Genomic DNA, 15,670 nt, shown 5'->3' with positions numbered 1-15,670 from the left:
AAGTTGCATTTCAAAGACCGCCTTTCACCCCCAAACCGATGGTCAATCCGAGCGGATAATTCAGATACTTGAGGATATGTTAAGATGTTGCGTCCTCGAGTTTAGTGGTTCATGGGAACGGTATTTGCCGTTGATTGAATTCGCTTACAACAACACTTTCAATCAAGTATTAAGATGGCACCCTACGAGGCCTTGTACGGCCGTAAATGGCGTACACCATTGTTTTGGACCGAGCTCGGTGAAAGCAAGATTTTCGGTGGATTTGATTAGGGATGCTGAACGAAAGTGAAAGTAATCCGTGAAAGTCTGAAGATAGCCTCCGATCGTCGAAGTCGTGACGCGGATCTGAAGCGTAAGGATATCGAGTATCGTGGGTGATAAAGTGTTTCTCAAGGTATCGCCTTGGAAAAAGATACTCGAGTTCGCCATAAGGGCAAGTTGAGCCCGAGGTTCATTGGACCATATGAGATATCGAGCGAGTCGGTCCAGTGGCATATCGCTTGATTTTGCCCCGAACTCAAAAGGTTCACGATGTCTTTCACGTTTCGATGCTTCGACGCTATAGATCCGATCCATCGCACGTGATTAGTCCATCGAAATTGAAATTCAAGCTAATATGAGTTATGAGAAAGAACCGATTCGTATCCTATCACGAAGTGAAAGAGTTGCGAAACAAGCGGGTTCCGCTAGTGAAAGTGTTATGGCTCAAGCACGGATAGAAGAAGCTACTTGGGAGACCGAGAACTCTATGAAAGAGCGATATCCAAACCTATTTACCGGTAAGATTTTCGGGACGAAAATTTCTTAAGTGGGGAGAGTTGTGACAGCCCAAAATAGACCCTAGCCGGAATGTGGTTTGGGACCACTAAACCGAGTCATAAAAATAATTAATTGTTATATTCTATGCTTACTATGTGTGTGCATGCATATGTGGAAATTTCATTCTCTAATTTTACCCATTTGTATGAGAAAGTATTAAATAGGGATCAAAGTGAAACATGGTGAAATATGATAGGCTAATTTTAAATGGCTTGTTAGTACATGTTAACAAAAGGTGGAGTTGCATGTCAAATAATCCCTTCCTAAGGAGGAGGGCCCGCCATGACAAATTATGGGCAAGGGAAACATGTTCCCAACATGTTTTACTAATGGATGATGTTAGAAATGATAAAATAAGAGTATGGAAAAAAAATTAGTGTTAGTAGGATGAGAAACAAAAAAAGTGTTCATTCTTCTCCATAGGCTTGGCGAATGTCCTAAAGAAAGAAAAGAAAAAATTTGTTCATCCTTTCTCATCTTCTTGGCGAAAATACTAAGGGAAAAGAGGAGGATTTTTGCTTCATGCTTGGGTTGGAAAAGATCTAGAAGGAGATTTGGCTAAGTTTGCATCAAGATTAAGGTATGTATGAGGTTGTGTTGGGAGTTTCATGCATGGTTTGGTTGCTAACTTGATGTGCATGTTAGCCATGGCTCAAATCCTTGTTATGCCATGGAAATGGTATTTGGCCAAAGTTGTTATGGTGATAAAGCCATTGCATGCTAAGTGTGAAGCTTGATGATGATGCATGCAATGATGGATTATCTACTCTTGAGTAAGATTTTGAGTTTTCTTTTTGTATGTTTAACCATGATTGAAGTTGAATGGAGCATGATTGTCATATTCGGCCATGATGCATTCATGAGCATGGTTCATGCTTCTTGCATGTTAGTTAAAATTTGTATTTTTGGATGGCTATGGACACCTTGAAATTCGCCATGCTCATATTGTATATATATGTTTGCACATGATGTTTTGGCTATGAAGTAAGTGATGAATATATTGGTTTAAAGAAGAAGATGTGGAAGAATGCTTGTGAAATTTGCAAGCACAATTAAACCTAGCACACATATAAGTGCTTGATGCTATATTATAAGTTTTGGGCCACAATGTGCAAAGCATTAACTAGTAAAATGCATGCTGTTTTTGTGAGGTATTAAGTGCAAAATTGACCTCAACATGTACATGAATATTCGCCTTGGGTAGCCTATTGAAGGCCTTAGCTTTTCCTTGATGCTCAAATAAATTGTAATGAATTGCTTGATGTAGTATAAAATGTGCATGACCATTGTGTATTCAAGCTAAAGAGTGGCCATATGACCATTTAAACTCCTTGTCATATTCGCCATAAGCAAGCACAATGAGGTTTTAATAAATTGAATTTGTTTGAATTAGCTCAAGAGCTAAGAGGGCCACAATTGGACAAGGGGAAGGAAAAGGTGATCGAATAGCCGAAAAAGCCGTTCGACAACATCCGAGGTAAGTCCTCAAGAAGTGACCTTACTTGAATTATGTGAGATGAAGTATGGTTGTGTATGATTATTGATTTATGTGTGTATGAGAAATTGAATGATACCCGGCTAAGTCCCGGCGAATATGCTTGTGAATATATGTGTGTTTGAGCCTTAGTAACAAAAATGAAATATGTATGTCCAATGATTATTGATGTATGTGTACATGAGAAATTGAATGATATCCGGCTAAGCCCAAGACAATTATGCTGGAAATTATATCCGGCTAAGACCAAGGCAATTGTGCTAGTGGCTATATCCGGGCTAAGACCAAAGGCATTCGTATGAGTTATTCTATCCGGCTAAGACCAAGGCATTTGTGCACGTGATTATATCCGGTTATATTCCGAAGAATCTTGGGCTGGAGGTGAGTGTTGGTTGCTGTAATGAATTCAATTAGTACACTCGAAAAGCCCAAAGGATAAGGTATGTTATATGTGCATTGGAAAGTCGACATGTTTGAGCAACATTCGCTCAATCGACTAATGAATTTCTGTTATTGAATTGATTGATACTTTGTGAAATTATATAATGATGAAGTGTGAAGTAAGAATGTGTATTAATGAAATGATGCATTTGGCTATGTGAATGTATTGCTGTAATTAGAGTTGATTATATTCCTTGAGACTTACTAAGCATAAAATGCTTACCCGCTGCTTTGGCTCTCGCTTTTCTAGATTTCGCTCGAAGCAATCGGATTTGGGATCGTTGAAGTCGAAGTCATCCACACTATCAAGCCCCCATTTTGGTATAAATTCTTGGTTGAACTTGAAATGGCATGTATAGGACCACCTCTTGTTGGTTAAATATGTTGTGATGTATATATGTACGGCCATGCGAAAATGGCTCGTAAAAGTGAAGTATCGACTTAGACTAATTGTGGTTTGTATGTATATATATTTGGTGTCATGATGTGGCTATGGCTTGGAAATGGGAATGTTGGTCACATGATCAGCCATTGGCATGGTTAAAATGATCATATATGAACCTATGTATAGCAACACTAGTTGGTTCATGGAGACTACCAAATAGGTAAGACCTACCTTAAAAACAGATGCTGCCAGCTGCAGTGACGTGAATGTGAAAAATCACCAAAATTCGTAGGATTGGAATTAAATAGTGAATAAGCTATGTAAATAAACCTTGATGAGTCTATTTTCATAAGGAAGAAACGAAATGGTCATAGGAGTTACATGTTAAGAGATATTAAAGCTATTGTGAGACAGGGCCAGAACGGTTTCTGGGTTCCCTGTCGCAACTTTAAAAATTTACTATAAATTATCCAGAAATAATTAGGAGACATAAATTATATGTAAAGATTCCATTTTGAGTCTAGTTTCATTAGAAACAAACGGCACCAGCATTAAAGCCCTGTACAGAGAGATATTCAAGTTATACCGCGCGAAGGTCAGAGCAGTCGATCCCTGTAACATGGGTTATTTTAACTAATAAACTGTACCAATTGGCCCGACCAAAAATCCTAGAAATAAATCCATGGATGGATATATGAGTCTAAATTCAGGGAAAATTTACAAAACCAGTTTCCGAGTTTTGAAACTCGAGATATGATTTTTAAGGCGACAGTGACGCAGTTTTTCCAGCCTGACTGGAAATGTCAAATGAATGGGCAAGACAAGTGAACTTGGCTTGCTAACCCCTCGTGTCCGACACCGGCGATGGTCTCGGGTTCAGGGTGTTACAATTTATCCCTCAGAGTCTGCAAAATAGTTCTCAAATGCTCGGCATGCTCTGCCTCATTTCTAGAATAAATCAGAATATCATCAATAAACACCACAACAAACTTATCTAAATATGGCCGAAAAATCTGGTTCATTAAATCTATAAACACGACAGGAGCATTCGTTAGTCCAAATGGCATAACAAGAAGCTCATAGTGGCTATACCTCATTCTAAAGACAGTCTTAGGCACATCAGAATCTTTCACTTGTAACTAGAAGTATCCAGACCTCAAGTCTATCTAGAAAACCATGTCACTCCCTTCAGTTGATCAAACAAGTCATCAATTCTTGGAAAAGGATACTTATTTTTTATTGTCACCTTATTGAGCCACCGGTAATCAATGCATAATCTCATAAAGTCGTCCTTCTTTTTCATGAATAGTACGGGAGCACCCTACGACGAAAAGCTTGGTCTCGTAAAACCCTTGTCGGTTAGCTCTTGCAACTATAATTTTAATTCTTTCAGTTCAGTCGGGGCTATCCTATATGGGGCAATAGAGATAGGTGCTGTCCCTGGCATTAGCTCAATACTGAATTCGACTTCTCTAACTGGAGGTAAACCTAGTAATTCCTCTGGAAATAGGTCCGCATATTCACACACAACCGGCACTGATTCGATTTTCAATTTGGACTCCTTTGTATTCAACATATATGCCAAATAAGCTTCATACCCTTTTATCATATATCTCTGAGGAACCATCGAAGATATCATCATTGGCAACTTATCCGCATCATCTAATTCAACCCAAAGAATTTCACTGTCTTCACATTTCAGTTCCATAACTTTCTGCCTACAATTCACTACAGCCTCATGTAGTGCCAACCAATCCATACCCAGTATGACATCAAATTCATCAAATGGTAACAACATCAAGTCAGCTGAAAAACAACGATCTCTAACCAGCAAAGGACATTTCTTACATACTTTATCAACTATCACATGCTTTCCTAATGGACTAGACACCTTAATTACAAATTCTGTAGACTCGACAGGTATATTCATACTAGATGCCAATTTCATACACACATACGAATGAGTGGAGCCAGGGTCTATCAAAGCCGTAACATTAGTATCATAAAGAGAAAATTTACCAGTGATCACATCAGGAAAAGTTGCGCCTTTGCGTGCACATATGGCATAGGCTCTAGCCGGAGCCCTAGCTTCAGACCTCACTGCTGTATCTCGCGTCACATTCTTACTACCAGATTCATTCCCAGCATTTCTAGAGGGTCTTCCCCTAGAAACTGCGCCACTCGGTCTTGAACTCTAAAATCTTTCTTTTTCCATCATCTCAGGATAGTCCTTAATAAAATGGTCTAGAGAACCACATTTAAAACAAGATCCTTCACTCACTCTACAGTTGCCAGAATGACGTCTACCACATTGCGGACATTCAACCTTAGAAGGTTTAGTGTTACCTACGCTTGCCACAGACGTAGCCTGAGATCTAAAACTCGAATTCTACTTTTTACGATTCCTGTAGGAATGTCCAACCGACACATGTGAACGAGAATACATTTCTCTAGATTTCTTAGACTAAGATGGCAATGACTTATGTATCTTTTTCTTGAATCTCTTATATCAGACTCGGCATTCTTCCTCTCTTTAACCAAGTCTTTGACTTTGCAAGCCCGTTCAGCAAGTGCCACAAATTCTTTCAACTCAAGAATACCCACTAATGTCTTAATATCCTTATTGAGCCCATCTTCAAATCTTCTGCACATCTTAGCCTCGGAGGGTACGCACTCTCGAGTATATTTGCTGACTCTGATGAATTCTCTCTCATATTCACTAACTTTCATACGAACTTGTTTCAGTTCCAAGAATTCCATACGCTTCTGTTCGATGATTCTTTCACTAATGTATTTCTTTCGAAATTCCTCTTGAAAGAATTTCCAAGTAACCCTCTCTAGTGGTACTACAGATATCAGTGTTCTCCACCAGTGATACCCCGCGTCTCTCAACAATGATATGTCACATTTTAAGCACTCATCAGGTGTACATGACAATTCATCAAATACCAGTATTGAGTTCTCTAACCAGAACTCTACTCTTTTAGGGTCATCATTGGCATTTGCCCTAAATTCCTCGACATCTTATTTCCGAATTTTATCAATAGGCATTCTAGAAAACCTCATAAAATCCATATTTTGAGGCATTACAAGTGCGGGTTGAAGATTTGGGGGAGGTGGGAGAGGTTGAGCATTCGGTTTCGTTCAAACAAACTCTGTATACCATGCATTCATCATGTGGAGAAAGGCCTCTCTACCTCCTTCTCCTTTACTGACAGTTTCGGGTCTACTTTCAGATGGCACCGCTCCTTCAACTGGAGTAAGTACTTTACTTTCTACATCATCCGCCACTGCTCTATCGGGATCCATTTGCTATATGAAAACACATTTTAATATTTCCAGGAGTCGTCACACTATCATTACTTATATATATATATGTATGGCATGTATAGCTAAACTCAAAACGCTAGGTTAGTCTGAGAATCGAGTAAACCATAGTTCTGATACCACTAAATGTAACACCCTTTACCCGTATCCGACACCAAGACAGGGTTTGAGGCGTTATCGCACTTAAACATTCACAAACATGCAAAACCGGGTCACAAAATTTCATTCCAAATTAAAACCGATCAAACAAGATCATATTATCCTTGTTATGGACCTACGAAGTCCAAAAAATACCTTAAAAGCAATCCAGAACTAAACCAAGAACTTAAGAAAATTTTAAGAAAGTTTCTAAGTTTAAGCCTCACACGTCCGTATGCATTGGCACACGCCCGTGTCCCTTAGGACATGCCCGTGTGGAATTTCTAAAATTTATTTTTTTCATGTTGAATTTATAGGGGTTTTCACACAGCTGAGTACATGCCCGTGTCCCTCACATAACTTAGACACGCTCATGTCATCGCTCATGTTCAAAAACCTGGACATTCTTTTTATGACATCATCACTCATTTAGTGTAACAACCCGATTTAGACCCTAATCGAACCGGTGGTTTTGGGACCACGAATCTGAGTCAGAAAAATATTTAAAAATTATTTTCTGTGTTTATTTTGTGTGAATTTATATCTGTAAAATTTTTATGCTTTAATTTTATAGTTTGAGTGTCCGATTGAATAAAGGACTTAATCGCGTAAAATAAAAATTGGGTGGTTATTTCTAAAAAGGGGCTGAATTGCTAATGGCTTTATTAATGGAAGCCTTTAAGTTGTAAATAGCCCATTTACATATTAGTTGGACGGTATTAAGCATATATTATATAGTTTTTATATTATTTCATTAAGGTTATATATGTAAATTAAACTTTAAATTATAATAAGTTATAATATATATCATAAAACATAAAATAAACCATGTTCATTCATTTTATTTTGACCGAAACTAAATAAAAATAAAAATAAATATTAGAAGCTAGGGTTCGGCCATCTTTAAAGCTCAATCAAGATATGTGTTTAGCTCAGTTTTTGATAATTTTACGTTTTTGAGATCGTTACTAAGCTATCTTCAAGACCTATGCTTGAATTTTTTATTTTGGTGAATATTTTGAGTAATGTCATTTTTGAGAGCTTGTGATTTTTTTTGTTTGATGATGAAATATGAAAGATAAGTTTTAGATTAACATGTTTTGTATTGGAGTTTTTGATGATTTTGAGTAATTAGGACTAAATTGCAAAAATAATAATTTAAGGGACTAAAATGTGAAATAAATGAAATGTAAGGACTTGTATGGATATGGGTAAGATTCGACATAACTTGGGTATAGGGAAATTTTGCATATTTTGTGTTTTGTGCAATAGGGACTAAATTGTAAAAAGTGTAAATGTCAGGGGTAAGATGGTAATTTGCCCATTTTTGTGTTTTTGGATTAAATTGAATGGAAATATGTTTGAATGAGATTAATTTGAATATGTTTCGATCAAGAACCAAAGAAATCAGATTCAAATCGGGGGAAAGCAAAAGTTGTCGACTAGCTGTCCTATTTTGTTTTACATAGTCCGAGGTAAGTTTATAAGCAAATAGACGTACCTAATTTTAATTAAATTAAAAATATATACGCTGAATTGAAATAAATGAATTATTATATGCTATAGCCGAATGTGAATAAGCTTGGCTACTATATTTCTCAGTTCGTTTCGACCGAGTTATGACGTCAGAAAGCCCCGTATGAACCTTAGGAATAGTTAGGATACATATGTCATGAAATAGGATTCCAATATATGTGTGCGAGTAAGACCATGGCATCGATATGTGACTTCGATGAATATGTGCGAGTAAGACCCTATCTGGGACAATGGCATCAATATGTGATTATATGGAAGACCACGTCTGGGACATTGGCATTGTATGATATATGTGTGATTATTCGAGTGTCCTATCCAATTTTGAATGGTTCATCGGGCATCGATAAGTTGTGATCGAAAGTGTAAAATGAGTTGAAACAACCAGGTATGAATTAGTTTGCTACCTAACTAAAATAAAGTAAGTAAGTAATTTGGTTATTGGTTTTAGATCATGGGTGATGCAAATAAAGGATTTATCTGACCATGATATATGTGTTTGAGCTCGTGTATATAAGTGTATGTATATTTGGTATATATATATTGACATTTTGGCTTGAAGGTTGAATGTTAGGTAATTATTTGGATTATATTAACATTCGGCCAAGGAGGTGTTTGTGTATGAAAACACATTATTTATGAAACATGGTGGTTGCAACTAAATGTAATAACTATATTATATTATGGTTTAGTTTAATTAAGCTGATAATATCAATGAATTGCTTATTTTCTTATGACTTACTAAGCTATTATAGCTTACTATGTGTATATTTGCTTCTATTTTATAGATTTTGGATTCAAGTTACAAGCTCAGGGATCATCAGCAAAGTTCATCACACTATCTACCGCTTCAGTATTTAAATAGTTGAACTCGAACTATGGCATGTATAGGCTAGAATGTGTTTTGAAATGTTGAATTTTGGTTATGTATAACTAAATCCATGCGAAAATGGCTTTACTGCTAAGTTTGGTTTTGATTATGTTTGATAATGGTCTAAATTGTTTGGTGATGATGCTATGTGTTGTGAATGAATGGCATAGGTGATATATGATATATGTTTTGGAAATAGTTGAGTAGTGACACATGTTGGAGCATGGAAATTGATTAATGACTTGGAAGAGGTATGAATATAATAGTCGTAATATATATGCATATATCCTTAGGTATGTGTTGTTGTTTTAAATGTGATTCATATTAAAATAAAGTATGAATGAAAATTCGGTTGACATAATATTAAGGTATTAATATGTGGTATAGCATTAATATTTATTTGGTTACATTCGAACATGAGATAAGTTGGTTTGGCATGATTATTACATTGCATGTATGAGATGTGTTTTGAATAGGTTTTAAAGAATAATCGGATATGTTTTGGGATAGTTAGGATTGATATTAGGAGATGTGTTATTTGCTACGTTTGGTGCTTGGAAATAGTAAACTAGTTTCAGCTTAGTACTGAAATGTAACAATTATCATATGCATGCATGTATTTGAATGGGTTTTAATTGTTTAAATTTGGTTGTGATAGTTATATAACGAATGGACTAAATAATGATAATTTGTATATGTTGTTAGGTTTTATTAAATTATATTACATTAGGGTTTGGAAAATGTGATTAAAATGGGAAAATTTTAGCAAGTTTGCATTCGGTCATGGCTTGTTAAATGTTGTTATTATTATATTATATAATATATATTGATTTGAATGTTTAAAGTGCATAGATTTGTAAAATGATTGAGTTAAGTTGTAAGTGAGTATTTGTTTAATTAGATTTGCATTCTGCTAAATGCACTGAATAATAACCAGATGAATAGCAACTTGTGCAATGGTAAATCATGAAAATAGTATGTGTTTTTATGTGAAGTATAAGTTTCCAACTTGTTATTAAGTGAATGTCGAATATGATATGACTTTATTTAAATGATTATATGTTGTAGTTTTTGTATATTCCATTTGTGTATAGAATACAGTATGCAATTTAAGTGTAATAAAGTTTGAATGTTTGCACATTTTATAAGTTGAATTTAAAGTATATTCAGTTATGTGATATTAGCAATTACATCAATTATTGATGTTAATAAATAGTTGTTCTTAAAAGTTTATGCAAGTGTACTCATATGAACATTTGGATTTGTGCTTTGATTGGTAATATCTCGTAACCCTAATCTGGCGACGGATACGGGTTAGGGGTGTTACATTTAGGGGCACACGGCCAAGGCACACACCCGTGTGTTAGGTCGTGTCCTCCACATGGCTGAGACACATGGCCGTGTCTCTGTCTGTGTGTTTACTACCATGCATACTGACAAACCATAAAAGTAACATATTTTAATCCCATACTTAGCATATTTTTGGATGATTTATCATATAATTTAGTGAATTAGATGCTCCTAAACCTTTAATTTCATATTTTATACTCAGGAGAGCATTTGAGAGCAAAAGGAGCAAAAAAGGGGCACACAGAGCAGAAAAGAGAAATTACTTGAAGGAAGCCGTTGGAATCGTCTCAGAGGCAGATCCACCTCAAGATTGAAGATCTCCATTCAAATTTCTCTCGAAGTTTATTTGGGTTTTTTATGTCTTGTTGTTTTTCTAAATTTGAGATGTTTTCCTTTCACATTATGAACTAAACTCCCTAAATACCTAGGGAGGATGACACCTATGACGAATCTTATTATTTAATGTTCTGAATTTAATGATAAATACTTGTTCTTGTTCTTAATTATGTGTTCTTAATTCTTGATCTAATATTTTCAGGATATTAATTCAAGTTGATATGCTTATTCAAAGGAGAAAAAGTTCCTGTTTAAAAGTAGATATACCATAATTAAGAGGAGTTGCTTGTAACCCTAGAAATAGGGCGACATAAATCTACCGGATTAAAGTCAAATCTAATAAGGGAATCCATAGATCGAGTGAATGCGACAATAGAGATTTTAATTAGAAAGAGATTTCAATTAATCAACCTAGATTCAGTTGTTTTTAGTCTCAAAAGAGATAGTAACATAATTTAGGGATTTCTACAGATCAAGACAAGTAAATAAATCGTTTGATTTAGAGTCAGAATAATAAGTGAAGTCTAGGTGGATTCTTGTTAGAATAATAAGTGAAGTCTAGGTGGATTCTTGTTAGAATAATAAGTGAAGTCTAGGTGGATTCTTTCTTGGGTGTTGTCTTCTCTATAAGTTTTCTTCAAGTATTTTTCTTCCCAATTCTCTCTTCGTTGCGTTCAGCAGTTAATTACTTAAGTTAATTTTAGATTAAAACAAATCCCTTATATTTTAGGCTAAATAATAAAAAGATAGTTAATATTAGTACTTTTAGTCCTTGTGGATACGATATTCCGGACTTACCATAACTATACTACAATTCAATAGGTGCGCTTGCCTAAGTCGTGATCGTAGTCTAGTTTAGTGTTTCATAAAACGATCATCAAGTTTTTTGCGCCGTTGTCGAGGACTAAGATATTAGGAACGCTTAATTTTTATTACTTTAGCCATTTTTTTTATTTTTATTGCAATTTATTTCTACTTCTAATTTACTAATTTTTCTTTTATTTGCTTTTGGTAGGTTTTTATAGTTTATGACTAGAAGAAACCCATCAGGGCCTCTACTTTTTGACAGTGAAATTGAAAGCACAACTCACAGAAACCGTAGAGAAATAAGGCGGAGTCTACAATATATAGAGGAAGAGCACGAGGACGATACCAATACTACCGGGGAGATGGCTAAAAATTAGAATAATCCATTACCTTCTGTGGTTGCTACAAATCCTGTAAATCAGAATCCAGCCCCTCGTACTATGTACGACTATGCTAAGCCTAATTTAGCTGGGGCTGAATTGAGTATTGTTAGACTTGCAATTGCTGCAAATAATTTTGAACTAAAACCTAACACTATAAAAATGATTCAACAGTTTGTTCAGTTTGATGGTTTGCAAGATAAAGACCCGAATACTCATTTGGCCAACTTCTTAGAGTTCTATGATACTTTCAAAATAAATGACATTTCTGATTATGCCATTCGTCTTCTGTTATTTCCCTTTTCATTGAGGAACAAAGCTAAACAGCGGTTGAACTCGTTACCACAAGGTTCCATCACTACTTGGGAACAAATGACCGAAAATTTTTTACTAAAGTATTTTCTGCCTGCTAAAACGGCAAAGTGTATGAATGATATCTCTTCTTTTGTGCAGATGGATTTAGAAACTCTTTACGATGCATGAGAGAGGTATAAGGACTTATTGAGAAGGTGTCCTCACCATAGGTTACCTTTATGGGTACAGGTTAAAACTTTTTACAATGGTTTGAACCCCTCAACTAGGCAGTTAATCGATGCAGCCACCGGCAGGACCCTAAATAACAAAACACCTAAGGAGGCTTATGAGTTTATTGAAGAGATGTCACTAAATAATTATCAGTGGCAAGTTATGAGAACAAAGCCAACGAAAGCCGCTGGTGTTTTCAACCTCGACACGGTTACCATTATCAAACCAAGTAGAGCTCTTAAATAAAAAGATTGATGGTTTATGTGTCTCTACGCAGGTACATCCAGTGATACAGTGTGACACAAGTGGAGGAGGAATGAATAATCCAGAATGCCTAGCCTATGACCCTAGCATTACGAATGAACAAGTCAATTATATGGGCAACAATACTAGACCTCAGAATAACCCCTATAGTAATACTTATAATGCTGGTTAGTGGAACCACCCCAACTTCTCTTGGGGTGGTCAAGGCAATCAAAGACCACAACCCCCTCCAGGCTTTCAACCACCTTACCAGTAGGAAAAGAAGCCGAACCTTGAAGAGATGCTAACGAAATTCATCTCAGTGTCAGAAACACATTTCAGAAACACCAAAACAGCGCACAAAAATCAGCAAGCGTTGATTCAAGGGCTCGAGAATCAAATAGGTCAGCTTGCTAAGCTGACCTCTAAAAGACTACAAGGTAGCTTGCCTAGCAACACTGAGACTAACCTAAGAGAACAGCGCCATACAATTACTATTCAATATGAAGAAGGGTTAGTTGAGTCCAAACTAGAACCAAGACAAGAAATTGTGGTAAGCCAAGATAAGGTGGATGAAAGCCAGAATAAACAAAAAATGGTAAGCAGAGAATATACACCTCGTGTGCCATACCCGAATGCAACAAAGAAAGACCGCACATATGAATAATTCGGTAAATTTCTTAACCTTTTAAAAAAATTACATATTAACTTACCGTTTATTGAAGCTCTTTTGCAAATGCCCAATTTAGTTAAATTTTTAAAGGAGCTTCTGGCAAACAAATGGAAGTTAGATGAATTGTCGCATGTGGAATTAAATGCAGTTTGCTCAGCAATTCTACAAAATAAACTACCCAACAAGTCAAAAGATCCAAGCAGTTTTACTGTTCCTTGTTTAATTGGTAGATTAGCTGTTAATCATGCTTTGGCTGACTTAGGGGCAAGCACTAATGTCATGCCCTATAAAATGTTCAAACAACTAGGACTTGGGAAACCTAAACAAACTAGGATGAGTATACAACTGGCAGATAAAAGTATTAGATTTCCTAGGGGTATTGTTGAGGATGTACTCGTTAAGATTGATAAATTTATATTCCCAGTTGACTTTGTTATTCTAGACATGGATGAGGATAGTGACTTACCTTTAATTCTAGGTCAGCCCTTTTTAGCAACTGCTAGAACTATCAAAGATGTTGGTACAGGTGAACTAACGCTTTGTGTAGGTGACAAAACAATCACTGATGGTCATAAAACTAACTAAAAATTTGACTAAGGCAAGCGCACTTATCGAACAGTAGTATAGTTATGGTGAGACCGGAAATATCGTATCCACTAGGACTAAAAGTACTAGTAATTACTATCTTTTTATTATCTAGCCTAACAATTAAGAGAATTTTTAATCTAAAATTAATTATCTAATTAGCTAAGATTGCGACGGAGATTAAAGTTGGAAAATACTTTTGGAAAACCGATGAAGAAGACAATACCCAAGGAATAATTCACCTAGACTTCACTTATTACCTCTGAATTAGATGATTTATTCACTTGACTTAATCTGTAGGATTCCCTGATTTATGTTAATATCTCTCTCAAGACTAAAAACAACTGACTCTAGGTTGATTAATCGAAATCGCTTTCTAATTAAAACCCTTATTGTCGTATTAACTCGATCTATGGATTCCTTTATTAGATTTGACTCTAATCCGGCAGATTTATGTCGTCCTATCTCTAGGATTGCATGCAACTCTGCTTAATTATGAATGATCTACTCTTAAACAGGGACTTTTGCTCCACTGAATAAGCACATCAAGAACCTGAATTAATATCCTAAAATATTAAAGCAAGGGTTAAACTCACAATTAAGAATAATAACAAGTATTTATCATATAATTCAAATAGTAATAAGATTCGTCTTAGGTTTCATCTCCCTTATGTATTTAGGGAATTTAGTTCATAACAATAGAGAACATCTCAAGATTCAGAAAACAAAAAAACATAAAGAAACTCAAAGAAATTCTAGGAAATTGAATGGAAATCTTCAGTCTTGATGTAAATCCTGCCTCCGAGCTAATTCCGATGGCTGTCCTTAGGTATTTTCTTCCTTCTACTATGCGTGTCTCCCTTTAATCCTCTTCTAGGGTGTTTATATAGACTTTGGAATGCCCAAATTAGCCCAAAATTAGCCTTTTCCAAGTAGAATTAGACTTGGGCTCGACAAGGACATGGCCGTGTGCCACGCCCGTGTGAAAATGCTCAGGACATGTACAATTCTGACTTGGTTTCGTGTCGACACGACCATAAAACACGGGCATATGGTCTACTAGTGTGTCACACACGGGCGTGTAAATTGCCCGTGTGGAAGTGCCTAGGCCGTGTGAAACACTGAATTAGTCCCAATTTGTCTATTTTTGGCCCGTTTCTTCCTCTTTTTGCTATTCTAAGGTCTCCTGAGTATAAAACATGAAATTAAAGGATTAGGAGCATCAAATTCACTAAAACCAATGAAAAATCATTCATAAATATGCCAAGCATGGGGTAAAAATATGTATATATTACGGTTTACCAAATATCCCCACACTTAAGCATTTGCTTGTCCTCAAGCAAAATCCTCAACTCACAATTAAAATAAATTCTTCTCAACTTATAATTCTCATCAATAATGTTCGAAATAATCCACAAGTAAATATACGTTAAGAGCTTAACTAAAAGAACATGAAGGTTTCAAACAGTCCAAATTGAGCATTTCAATCATAAATTCATAGGTATCCCCCTTTATCTAAGTAATCACCTTTAATTCCAAATTGACAAGGTTGACATCCTCACTAATGATTCACTCAAATCACTCAAAGTGTTTAAGGTTTAATAATTAAGCACTCAATTTTCAAACATGAAAAGTTATTACCATAGGCTTGCATGAAAATTAAATCTCCGCCACTATGAATGAGATGATACACAAATCAAAAGGTCTTTAACCGGGTTGTAATAGTGCTTGGGTTAAAGGTGTGGATAAAGGCTGAAAAAGA

General features: G+C 35.8%; 1 non-coding gene across 1 annotated transcript; it reads right to left on the bottom strand.

Moving 5' to 3' along the window:
- Window positions 1-12,302: 12,302 nt before the first annotated feature.
- LOC128292188 (small nucleolar RNA R71) lies at window positions 12,303-12,409 on the bottom strand. The gene has a single exon (XR_008282173.1). It is a non-coding gene; the product is annotated as a small nucleolar RNA R71 (small nucleolar RNA).
- Between the last annotated feature and the right edge of the window lie 3,261 nt (window positions 12,410-15,670).

The sequence above is a fragment of the Gossypium arboreum genome, chromosome 4 (genome assembly GCF_025698485.1).
Source record: "Gossypium arboreum isolate Shixiya-1 chromosome 4, ASM2569848v2, whole genome shotgun sequence".
NCBI lineage: Eukaryota > Viridiplantae > Streptophyta > Magnoliopsida > Malvales > Malvaceae > Gossypium > Gossypium arboreum.
Note: the sequence above shows the minus strand (reverse complement) of the source record. Positions and strands in the feature narration are given on the sequence as shown.